A 14009-nucleotide genomic window follows, 5' to 3' on the forward strand; every position below is an offset into this window, starting at 1 on the left:
GTCGTAATCAATCACTGTCGTTATTGTTTCAGATTTTTCCTGCCGTTTTTTCCTTTCACAAAGCATCTTCTGTTCTTCTAGCCACTCCAGGCTGGTCTACTCATCCTTTCCAGTGGAAATTTCTCACCTCAAACGATTCTGGATGGGGTTCTGGATTCCACCTGTGGTCTTATGCAATGCAAAGGCTCCACAGGAAGCCTCTTTCACTGGGCAATTTCTAGACCCCTTTAAGGTATTCCAATCAATTATAGGCTGAAGACAGACTTACAAGCTTTCTACTGTGATTTTTCTGGCTATTCTTTTCTCTCCCCACCCCGCCTCAAGTGTCTATTTTACAATTGTAGGCAAGGGAAACCAAGATTCAAAAGACAGCCAAGCATCTTAAAATTATTCCCCTCTTGCCCATTCAAACAATGACTCAATTCTTGTATCCCAGAGCCCTGTTGTTCCAAGGTTTTGCATACATCATCATTTACCATTGTCCCACTTAGGTCATGCGAACATGCTTGACTGTTCTCCCATCTGCTTTGTTCTTCCATGTCCATCCTCCTTCTTGCACCCAATTCCCCCCCCGCCCAAACACCCAAACTATCCTGAGTCTATTTCCTACCCTGTGTTCTAATTTCCCCTCCCTCCCTACTCTCCTTTCATCCATACATCCCAGTGACTGCCAAATAAATATATATACATTCTCCACCCCCTTTTAGGGTGGGTTCTTTTTCTTAATCTTTTACAATAATGGTCCTATGCAGTATTTCTCCTTTTGTGACTGACTCATTTCACTCAGCATAATGCCCTCAAGGTTCATCCATGTTATGCAGTGGCTTGCAGCTTCCTTGTTGTTCTTCAAGTTAGCATAGTATTCCATTGTGTGTATGTATTACAGTTTGTTAATGCATTCTTCAATTGATGGGCATTTGGGCTGTCTCCATATTTTTGCTATTGTAAATAGTACTGATATGAACATTGGTGTGCATATATCTACTTGTGCTATGGCTTGTATTTCTTGTGGGTAAATACCAAGTAGAGGGATTGCTGGATCATAATGTATTTCTATTTCCAATCTTCTGAGGAAGCACCATATTGCTTTCCAGAGAGGTTGGATCGTTTTGCAATCCCACCAACAATGTAGGAAGGTCCAAATCTCTCTGCAACAACACCAGCATTTATTGTCCTCAACTTTTTTTTAAATCTTTTCTATTAATGCTGGTGTGAGATGATATCTCATTGTTGTTTTGATTTGCATTTCTCTAATGGCTAGTGATAGTGAACATTTCTTCATATGTTTGTTGACTGCACGAATGTCTTCTTTGGTAAAGTGTCTGTTCATGTCTTGTGCTCATATATTAATTGGGTTATTTGTTCTTTTCTTGTAAAGGTATTATAGTTTCCTATATATTTTAGAAAAGAGTCCCTTGTCTGAGATGCCATTGCAAAAGATCTTTTCCCATTCTGTGGGTTCCCTTTTTACTCTTTTGGTGAAGTCTTTTGATGCACATAACTTTTTAATTTTAATATGTCCCAATCATCTGTTTCGTCTACTTTTGTTTGTGTAATTTTCAAAATATTTGGTAGTCTGTGTATGCCTTGAACTGGAGCCCTCACATTTATCCCTGTTTTTTCACTGATGACCTTCATAATTTTGGGATTCATATTTAGATCTTTAATCCATACTGAGTTGGTTTTTGTATAGGGCTTGAGGTAAAGGTCTTGTTTCAATCTTTTAAAGAAATTATCTCCTCCCCATGCAATATACCTAAGCACTTGGTGGAAAAATAGTGTGTAAGTTGATGAGTTAATTTCTGGATTCTCAATTTTGTTCCATTCATCAAGATATTTCATTGTACCACTACCAGGCTCTTTTGACCACTGTAGCCATAAATTTTGAAATTGGGGAGAGTCTTTCCACCTTGTTCTTTGTTTTAAGCAGTGCTTTGCTTAATCTGGGTCTCCTTCCTTTCCATATAAATTTTGTCATTGTTTTTTCTATCTCTTTGACAATGTCATTGGAATCTAGATTAGGATTGCATTATATGTGTACATTGCTTTGGGCAGTATTGACATTTTAACGATGTTGAGTCTTCCTATCTAGGAACAAATAACACTTGTGTAAGTCTTACTTGGTTCCTTGTAGTAGTGTTTTGTAATTTTCTTTGTATAAGTCCTTTGTTTCTGGTTACATTTATTCCTAAATATTTCATCCTTTGGGCAGCTATTGTAAATGGTATTGCTTTCCTAATGTCCTTTTCAGTGATGTCATTGTTACTATAGAGATATCCAAATGATTTTTGTATGTTGATCTTATATCTTGCCACTTTGCTGAATCTTAAAATGATGTCTAGTAGATTTTTTACTGAGTCTGGGGTTTTCTACATATAGGATCTTATCATCTACAAATAGAGAGAGATTTATTTCCTTTTTGCCAATTTGGATGCCTTAAATTTCCCTATGATTCCGTATAGCTCTGACTAAATTTCCAAAACAATATTGAATAGGAGTGGTAACAAAAGACATCCTTGTCTGGTTCCCATTCGCAGAGGGAAAGATTTAGGTTTCTCTCCATTAAAAGTGATGTATGCTTTTAGTTTTGTATATATGCTCTTGATTATATTTAGGTATTTCCCTTCAATTCCTACATTGTTTGGTGTTTTTATCAGGAATGGATGTTGGATTTTGTCAAATGCCTTTTCTGCATCAATTGATATGATTATATTGTTCTTTTCCTTTTTCTTATTTTTATTGTGTAAAAACAATACATTGATTGTTTTTCTAATGTTGAACCATCCTTGCATTCCTTTTATGAAACCCACTTGGGCATGAGGTATTATTTTTTTGATGTGGCGCTGGATTCTGTTGGCTAGGATTTTTTTGAGAATTTTTGCATCTGTGATCATGGTGGATATTGGCCTATAATTTTCTTACGTAGTGAAGTTCTTCCCTGATTTTTGTATGAGGGTTATGCTTGTTTCATAGAAAATATTTGGAAGTTTTCCATTCTCTAATATATTCTGGAATAATTTGAATAGAATTGGTTTGAATAGAATTGGACAGATCTTCCCTGAATGTTTGGTAGAAATTACCAGTGAAACCATCTAGGACTGGACTTATTTTGGTTGGGAGTTTTTTGATTACCTGATCATTTTCTTCTTTTGTGATGGGTCTGTTCAAGTTTTCTATTTCACTCTGTGTAAGTTTAGGTAGGTCTTGTTTTTCTAAAATTGTATCCATCTGTTTTAAGTTTTCAAATGTGTTGGGGTACATCTTTTCATAGTATTTTGTTATTATTCTTTTGGTTCCATTGTGACATCACCCCTGTGGTTTCTAATGCAAGTTATTTGTGTCTTCTCCCTCTTTCTTTTGTTAGATTTGCCAATGGTTTGTCAGTTTTATTAATCTTTTCAAAAAACCAGCTTCTTGTCCTGTTAATTCTTTCTATAGTTTTTCTGTTTTCTATCTCATTTATTTCTACTCGAAACTTTCTTTTTTCTTTTTTTGTGTGTGACTATAGTTTCCTTTGGTTGGTGCATTACTAAATGCTGGTGATGCTGTGTTTCAGTGTTAATTTTGGTTCTTTGTTCTTTTTGGATGTGCACATTTATCAAAATAAATTGTCCTCTCAAGACTGCTTTTGCCATGTCCCAAAGATTTTGGTGTGTTGTATTTTCATCCTTATTTGTTTCTAGGAACTTTATGAATTCTTATTTAATTTATTATTTTATACCGTCACTTTTCAGCAATGTTTTTATTCAGTTTGCATGTATTCAACTTTATTTCCTTGGTCTTCTTATTGCTGATTTCTAGTTTTATAGCATTGTAGTCTGAAAATAAGCTTTGTAGTATTTTGATGTTTGTAAATTCATGGATGCTTTCTTTGTGACTTAACACATGGTCAGTTCTGGAGAATGTTCCATGTGCACTGGAGAAGAATGTATATTGTGCTGTTGTTGGATTGAATGCTCTGTACACATCTATGAGACCAAGCTAGTTGATTGTTCTGTTTAGCTCCTCTGTAACTCTGTCAGTTTCTTTCTGGTTGTTCTGTCCCTTTTTGAAAGTGGCATATTAAAATCTCCCACTATAATTGTAGATTTATCTATTTCTTTCTTCAATTCTTGTAAGATTTGTTTCATATATCTTGGTGCTCTTTCATTGGGAGTGTAGATATTTATTATGGTAGTGAGGTTGGCCCAGGATTGGACATTGTTTCGTTCTGCTGTGCATGGGGTTGCTATGAGTCGGTTCCAACTTGATGGCACCTGACAACAACAACAGCAACAACAACATAGACCAATATCCCTCATGAACATAGATGCAAAAATTCTCAACAAAATCCTCGCCAACTGAATCCAACAGCATATCAAAAAAACAATACATCATGACCAAGTGGGTTTCATAAGAGGGATGCAAGGATGGTTCAACATCAGGAAAACAATCAGTATAATCCATGATATAAATAAGAAAAAGGAAAAGAACGACATGATAATATTGATTGATGTAGAAAAGGCATTTGACAAAATCAAACATGCATTCCTGAAAAAAAAAAAAAAAAAAAAACATAAAACAAAACAAAAAAACCCTCAACAAAGTAGTAATTGAAGGGAAATTCCTCAACAAAATTGTGAGCATATATACAAAATCAAGAGCCTACTTCACGCTCAATGTAGAGAAACTGAAAGCCTTCCCTCTACGAACAGGAACCAGACAAGGATGCCCTTTATCACTGCTCCTATTCAATATTGTGCTAGAAGTTTTATCCAGAGCTATACAACATGATAAAAAAAAAATTAAAGGCATCCAAATTGGCAAAGAGGAAGCAAAACTCTTCTTATTTGCAGACATTATGATCCTATACATAGAAAACCCCAAAGACTCAGTAAAAAAACTACTAGACCTCATGGAAAAATTCAGCAAAGTGGGAGAGTATAAGATCAACATACAAAAATCAATTGGATTTCTCTACAGCAACAGTGATAGCAATGAAAAGAACATTAGGAAAGCAATACCATTTACAATAGCCACACAAAGGATGAAATATTTGGGAATAAACATAATCAGAGAAACAAAGGACTTATACAAAGAAAGTTACAAAACACTACCAACAAGAAACCAAAAGAGACCTACAGAAATGGAAGAACATACCATGTTCCTGGATAGGAAGACTCAACATCGTGAAAATGTCAATACTGCCAAGAGCAATTTACACATACAATGCAATCCCAATCCAGATTCCAACAACATTCTTCAAAGAGATGGAAAGGACAATTAGTAAATATATATGGAAAGGAAAGAGACCCAGGATAAGCAAAGCACTGCTTAAAAGGAAGAACAAGTTTGGGGGCCTCTCATTCCCCTATTTCAAAATGTACTACATGGCTACAGTGGTCAAAACATACTGGTACTGGTACAATGAAAGATACATTGATGAATGGAACAGAATCGAGAGTCCAGAAATTAATCCAACCACATACAACCAAATGATTTTCGACAAACAACCTAGGCACATTGCATGGGGAAGAGACATTCTCTTTAACAAATGGTGCTGGCAGAACTGGAAAGTGATATGTAAAAGACTGAAACAAGACTTTTGCCTCATGCCCTGTTCAAAAATGAACTCAACATGGATTAAAGATCTAAATGTAAATCCCAAAATTATGCAGATCATCAATGAAAAATAGGGCCAAATATGGGGGCACTAATTCAGGGCATATACACACTAACACACATTTTTTTTTTTTTTCATTTTCTTCACCAGGCTCTATAACTCCTCCTTTCTTACTCATTGCATTTTATTTGATTTTTTTATGACTGGAACTTCAAGAAGGTTCTTTATGAAGTCCTTCATAATCTTGTATTGCATTCTGAGTAAAGCAGATTTCAAAGGCTAGTTCCTTTTCTTTTGGGGTTCTTTTAGGGTTCGTTTGGAAATTGCTCTGGGACTCAGAACATTTTCACTAATGTAGACATGTTCTGCTGCCCCTAGAGATTTCGCAAATTCTGTCCTCTAGTGAGTTGTTTTGCTGTTGAGGGTCTTTCATACCTCTCATTTGTCCTCTTGTTCTTGTTGGCAGAGAATGTTTCAAGGTCATTCCATCTGACTTTCTTCTACATAACCCCCTATATGACCTAGGAGAAACCTACATTTATCATTCCAAATGGCACAAACTGTTCCCAAGATTTCCCCTCTTCTCATTAGCCAGCAGGCTGGCATGTCCAAACCAATGATTCTTGAAAACAGACTTTTTTAAGTAGAAGAAAATCAGAAACAATGTTCTGTTTTTCTGACTTCATCGGGATTGTGCATATATCTCAAAAAGTATTGCTTTTTTCCTCTTACATTCCCATCACTTGGCGTGAAATGAAAAGAAGGTATCTGCTTCTTTTGCATATAAGTAGAAAGGGTAAGAACATAAGTAAGTCTTTCTAGAGAGATCTTCACCTCTGATTTTTTGAATCTCCAAAGAATGTTTTCTTTCTCTTATATATTATGAAGATGAGAAAAAGGTAAGTGCAAAGTGGATGGGTTATACTATCTCTTATCAGGTCTACATAGATGGACTAGAACCTTAATTAAGTATGTAGGACTTAAAAGTAATGATTTGTACTATTGTTCTGCAAAAAAATTGAGATGACAGAAGAAATTTTCTTTTAATGTTCTGTTAAGTAAACATTCAATTGTGTTATTATTGATTAAAAATGGAGCTTATTAATTCATGATATTGGCAAGTAGATGGGTAAATTTATTTTTAACATGGGTCCTTAAGCTGAAATGTTACCAGTGGAGTACTCTAACTCTCTCACTGGCTCTAATTCTCATTCTTTTAAATTTTTATTCTTTCTTTGTAATCATAGAAATTGTAGGGGAAAACACAAATATCTGAGAGGACTTCAACATTTCATGGAAAAATTAACTTAAAAGATAACAGAATTTGTTTCTTGAACTTTTTGTAGCAAACATATATGCTAGTCAAAATCTTTCCCCTGACATCCTAATTTAACCTGACAAAAGACTCTATTCCTATTTGTCTCACTTACTTTTTCTGAAACAATCAACACATTAGAAAACTGAGACAGGTCTGAAATGTATTTAACTTTTATAGGGAGGAATGGAGCACCATGACTGGCAAATATAAAATGACCTCAATGAAGAAGGCAATGAAAAGGATCTGTGGCAGTGAAATTACATAGCTACCATATGTTTATAACTTATTTTATATTAGACTTGGATCATAATCAATATTAGACTTCTCCCTACCAAATGACTAATAATAGGGAAAAAATACTGTTCCTTTTTTGTTGGTTGAATACTTGATAAGCAGAATGAATAAAAATAAATGTAAAATGAATGATTAGTAAGTGAACCACCAGCATAATGTTGATTTTTCAATATAAAAGTAAGGGAATATCTAAAATAACCTTCCACAAAACTCATTTGAATTTTAGAGATACATTATAGACCTTAAGGAACACAGCGGGCCATAGGATAAGCACTGGACTCAAAATCATCAGTTTTAGCCCAACAGCCATTCCTCAGGGGAAAGATGAGCTATCTGTTCCTGGAAAGATTTACAACCTGCGAAATCCTGCATTGGGTTACTAAGAGTCAGAATGGATTCAGCAAGAACATACAACAATATAATCAATTTTAAATGCTTTAAGGAAGATTGTCATATTTCTCAGTTAAAAAAAAAAGTTAGTTTTCTGATGCATTGAAATGGGAAGAAAAGAAACAAAAAAATTATAATCAATATAAATATTGCTTTGTCAATATGTTGTTGTTGTTATAGGGCATCGTCAGTTCTGACTATTAGCTACCCTGTATAAGGATTCTGTATGCTGAGCAAATAATCTGAGAAGCTGGGTTATATGAAGAAAAATGTGGCATCGGGATTGGAGGAAGACTCATTAACAACCTATGATATGCAGATGATACAACCTTACTTGCTGAAAGTGAAGAGGACTTAAAACATTTACTGATGAAGATCAAAGAACACAGGCTTTGGTATGGATTACATCTCAATGTCAAGAAAATAAAAATCCTCACCACTGGACCAATAAACAACATTTATCAATGGAGAAAAGATTGTAGTGGTCAAGGACTTCATTCTTCTTGGATTAACTATCAACAGTCATGGAAGCAGCAATCAAGAAATCAAATGATGTATTGTATTAGGCAAATGTGCTACACAAGACATTTTTAAAGTGTTGAAGAACAAAGATGTCAGCTTGAGGACTAAGGTGCACCTGACCCAAGCCATGGTAATTTCAATAACCTCATATGCATGCAAAAGCTGGACAGTGAATCAGGAAGACCGTAGAAGAATTGATGCCTTTGAGTTATGGTGTTGGAGAAGAATATTGAAAGTACCATGGGCTATAAAAAGAACCAATAGATCCATTTTGGAAGAAGTGCATTCAGGAGGGACCAGTCGCTGGAGAAGGATATCCTGACATGTTTGGTAAGGTGGAGGGTCCGAGAAAAAGAGGAAAACCCCCAAGGAGATAGACTGGCCAAGTGTCAGCATCGATGGACTCAAGTGTGGGAACAGTAGTGAGGTTGGCCTAGGATTCGGTAGTGTTTTATTCTGCTGTTCATAATGTTGCTATGGGTTGGTAACAACTCGATAGCACCTAACAACAACAACAAATAGGGATTCTGAGGAATGGCTGGTGAATTTGAGCCATTAACCTTGATGTCCAAACCAACATTGCAGTCCAGCATATTAAACAACAGTGTCACAACAGGAATCCATTTTGGCAATATCGTTGTTGTTATTGGGTGCCATCAAGTCGGTACCAACACATATTGACCCTATGCACAACAGAATGAAACACTGCCTGATTCTGGGCCAACCTCACAATGGTTGCCATATTTGAGTCCATTGATGCTTCCATTTTGCCATTTCATCGCGTTGGGGGTTCTTCCTCTTTTTCTCTGACCCTCCACCTTACCAAATATGATATCCTTCTCCAGAGAATGGTCCCTCTTTACACTATGTCCAACGTATGAGAGATGAAGTTTGGCCATCCTGACCTCCAAGGAGAACTCTGGCTACACTTCTTCCAACACAGATCTGTTTGTTCTTTTGGAAGCCTGTGCATTAAGTTATGGATTTGTGTGTGTGTGTTTTAACAAGACATGAAACACCATCCACTTAATTACCAGAGATTGTCATTGACTTTAAATGATCTCAAATTAGGAAAAATTTAGTTCTTGTTTATTTTTTATTTCCTTTTTTTTGTCAAAAAGATTATGCATAACCTTGGTAACTATACACTAAAAATGAATATTATGGAGATATTTATAGTGGAAATTATGTATAGTGGAATGTATTGACAAAATGTAAAAGCAATCAAATACATATATAAAATATTTGTTCTGCTGTTCTTTATATAACTATTTCTGCTCAGACTCCTAATATTATACATTTATGCTTGCTAACCTAATATTCAAAGAAATATATTATGTGACATGCTAAACACATAATAATCCAGACGTGGAATGTTTTCCTCAGTATAGAAATAATTTCATTGCCTCCATGAGGGCTTTTGTTTATGACTTATCCTGTGGAGTGGAAATATTGGTGACCATAGTCCCCAAAGAGGGATAAAATACATTAGAGAAGAAACGAACACCTGCTGAAGCTATTTTTGTTTTTACCAAAGAGGCACTTTGATATTCAGCTAGAGGCAGGAGTATGCAAGTGAAAGAATGTAGACAGTGATTAAAACCATGTTTCTTTACCAGTGGGGTTTCTAAGCAAGTTTTATCACTGTTTCTGGAGGTAAAACAAGAAGGTGTGCAACCTTTATATCTCACTGTCACAGCATTAATCTCAACCAGAATGAAGACAGAAGGTCCCAGTGTGTGGTGCCCATAGAACAGATATATTTTAATAGACTAGGGCTTGATGCTATCACAAACATTGGCATTTGCCAAGTTTTACTTGAAAAAAAAAACAAAAACTTACAAATAACTGAAATAGAATAAAATGGATAAAACATCTGTTTCAAAATTATTTTAACGTTTATAAATTGAATGAGCCATTTCCTAATTCAATCAACTTATCTTTGTGAGTTAATGGTCTGTAATATCATTTAAAAATGTATTTTATTTTAAAACTTGAATTAATTTTAAGGTGGTTCTCATAAACTCTAGCTAAACCATGCTTCTTAAAAAAAGAAGACTTGGTGGCTCATATATATGTGTTCACATGCTTGCTTAGATTATTGCATGTGGTTAGGCAAATGTTAGACATTTACTTTAGTTTGCTTAATAAATTGTTTGAAGCATGTTTTAATAAGTTGCCATTTAGCACATAAATATCATCAACATCATATTTTTTTAATTAGAAAGGGAAATAAAAGCCATAGAGTATATTAAGTAACTTAATATAACATATTTAATATTTAAAATCTGGGTTTTAGAAGAACTGAGATATAATTTTAAAATATGGTATGATAAAAGTCCATTTGATTAAAAAATATCTATAAAGTAGCAGAATATTAAAAAACACTGAGGTCTGTGTTTTCCTCAACTTTGTAGTTTTCACTCTTTCATTCAACACAACACCATTGACCACTTTGAAGTCTTGTGATATTTGTTGTTGGCATTCATAAGGAATGTTGTGGCTGTAACATTGTTAGCATAACTGTCTGACTTAAAAAAAAAAATCAATAAAAGTTAATTGCTATTATTTCTAGATATCTCTGAAAGTATATCAATAATCTCAGCTACACTAGTAGTAAAGATAGATTAGGCTCTGCTGAAGTTTTCGTGGGACAACTCTCTATAAAAACAATTTCATATAAAAACTGAAATATCCAGCTTATTAATGTTTTTTGTTTTACCTAAGTCAACAAAAGACTTTCATGATCACTGTGGCAGAGAAAGATACTGGAGTATAACTTCTATTATTAGACTATTGTCCAGAATTATTTCACAGTCTGAACTAACTGCAATCAAACTGGGAAATTTAGAAAATCATGGACATTCAGTGAGTAATTTTTTTCCCCCATCCATGTAGTTGTTGTTGTTGTTGTTGCTAGGTATCCTTGAGTCCATTCCAACTCATAGCAACTTTATGTACAACACAACAAAACACTGCCTGGTCCTGCACTATCCTTACAATCACTGTTAAGCATGAGACCATTTCTGCTGCCACTGTGCCAATGCAGCTCATTTGAGGTCTTACTCTTTTTCAATGACTCTACACTTTATGTAGAATGGTGTCACTCTCCAGGGATTGGCCACTGCTGATAATAAGTCCAAAGTATGAAAGCTGAAGTGTCATCATCCTCTAGTTTCTAATGAGCATTCTGGCTGCCCTTCTTCCAACACAGATATACTTGTTCTTCCTGCACTCCATGGCACTTTTAATAGTCTTCTCCAACACCAAAACTGTAATTCATCAGTTCTTCTAAGGACTTTCTCATTCATTGTCTGATTTTCACATACATATGAAATTATTGAATATAGCATGGCTTGGGTCAGGCACTCATTAGTTCTCAAATTGACATCTTTGCTCTTTAGCACTTTAAAAGAGGTCTTGAGCAGCACAATTGTCAGTGCAGTGTATCCTTGAAGTTCCTGATTGTTGATTCCATAAATGTTGGTAGTGAATCCAAGATGAAATCTTAAACAACTTCAATATTTTCTCCATTTATCATGATGTTATTTATTGGTACTGTGGTGAAGATTTTTTTTTTCTTTACATTGAGGCACAACCCCTACTCAAGGCTGTAGTCTTTGACATTCTTCAGTAATATTGTATTTTAATTCCTCCTTACTTTCACCAAACAAGGTAGCATCATCTGTATATCACAAATTGTTAATGAACCTCCCTCTAATTCTGATGTTATGTTCTTCTTCATATAATCCATATTGTCAGATTATTTGGTCAGCAGGTAGATTGAAAAAGTATGGTGACAGACTACAATATTGGTGCACACTTTTCCTGATTTTAAACCATTCAGTATTTCCTTGTTCTGTTCAAATAATTTGTCTCTTGGTCTATATACAGGTTCTTCATTAGCACAATTAAGTGTTCCAGAATACTTATTCTCCTCAGTGTTGTATTTTGCTAGTCATAAGCCACACAATTAAAAGCTTTTGTATAGTCAATAAAATACAGGTAATCATCTTTCTAGTATTATCTATTTTCAGCCAAAATCCACCTAATGTTAACAATGATATTGCTTATTCCATGTCCTTGTCGGAATCATTTTTGAACCTCTGGTAGTTCTCTGTCAATATACTGTTGCTGTCATTTTTTATTTAATTTGAGCAAAATTTTACTTTCATGTGATATCTATGATATGTTATGTGATGATTTCCACATTCCACATGCCTACATAGAAAACCAGTTAATACCACCATTATTCAAATTTATGCACCAACCACTGAAGCCAGTGATGATGAACCTAAAGAATTCTACAAACTTCTTCAATCTTAAGATGATCAAACATACAATGAAAACGTATTAATAATTACTAGGAATTGGAATGCAAAAGTTGGAAACAAAGGGGAAGAAACAGTAGTTGAAAAATATGGCCTTAATGATAGAAAGGATGTTGGATATTGCATGACACAATTTTGCAAGACCAATGAATTATTCATTGTAAACACTTTTTTAAACAACATAAAACACATCTATACACATGGACCTCACCAGATGGAATACACAGAAATCAAATAGATTATGTATGTAGAAAACAATGAAGGGAAGAACATGCTCAGCATTTCTCAAGCTGAGAGAACTGAAGAAAATGTTCAAGTCTTGACTTGCATAAAATACAAAGATACTATGGGAAAAATATTAAATGAAGCAGAAAGTATGAAAAAAACATAGATGGAATACACAGAATCACTGTACCAAAAAGAAATGGTAAATGTTCAACCATTTCAAAAAGCAGCATATGATCAAGAGCCAATGATATGATTGAAGAAGTCAAGGTGCACTGCAAGTATTGGTAAAGAATAAAACTCCCCAAAATGAAGGAATACAAATTGAAAAATTTCAACAAATGGATGAAATATTGGGGGTACCCACTCATCTATGATAAGAAATTTGGAAGACACCTGCGTGATCAACTGGTTGTAGGAAATTCATATTTGTGCACATTCCAAAGAAAAGTGACCCAATGGCATGCAGAAAACACTGGACAATATCATCAATATCTCATGCATTTAAAATTTTGCTAAAGATAATTCAAAAATGACTGCAACAATATATTGACAAGGAATTGACATAGGTTCAAGCCATATTCAGAAGAGGACATGGAATGAGGGATATTCTTATCAAGAGGCAATTGTTTGGAATGGACTTTTGTTGTTGGTGCTGTTGTAAGGTGCCATCAAGTCAGTACTAACTCATAGCAACCTTATGCAGAGCAGAACTAAACACTACCTGATCCTGGGCCAAGTTCAATATTATTGCCACACTTGAGCCCATTGATTCTACCAATAGGTCAATCTATCTAGCTGGGGCTCTTCCTCTTATTTTCTGAGCCTCCACCATATGAAACATGACTGGTCCTCCTGACAATATGTCTGAAGTATGAGAGACAAAGTTTGGCCATCCTGGCCTCCAAAGAGCCCTCTGGCTGCACTTATTCCAACACAGACCTATTAGTCCTTTTGGCAGCCCATGGCACTTTCAATATTGGGAGAGGTGTGTACCAGGGTTGTATTCTTCAGCTATACTTATTCAGAAAATTGCAAAGGTCAACTTGAGAAGAAAAAGCTACATTAAAAAAAAATGTGCAAAGATCAGGAATCAGAAATTAAAAAGGAAGAACATGCTCAGCATTTCTCAAACTGGAGGAACTGAAGAAAAAATTCAAGCCGCGACTTTCATTATTGAAAGATTCTCCGGGCAAATTACTGAGTGATGCAGAAAGCATCAAGAGAATATTGAATAATTGTTATCAGGACTGATTGTGAGGGTCAGAAATGTAAAGGTAGATGTTTTATAGCAAGAAGGGGAGTGATTAACTTTTCAGTCTAGGAG

At 35.0% G+C, this 14009-nt stretch overlaps 1 pseudogene; it reads left to right on the forward strand.

Moving 5' to 3' along the window:
• Nucleotides 1–6490: 6490 nt before the first annotated feature.
• The window catches only part of LOC102817988, a 15661-nt pseudogene continuing 8142 nt past the window's right edge, over nt 6491–14009 (forward strand).

The sequence above is a fragment of the Chrysochloris asiatica genome, unplaced genomic scaffold (genome assembly GCF_000296735.1).
Source record: "Chrysochloris asiatica unplaced genomic scaffold, ChrAsi1.0 scaffold00371, whole genome shotgun sequence".
NCBI lineage: Eukaryota > Metazoa > Chordata > Mammalia > Afrosoricida > Chrysochloridae > Chrysochloris > Chrysochloris asiatica.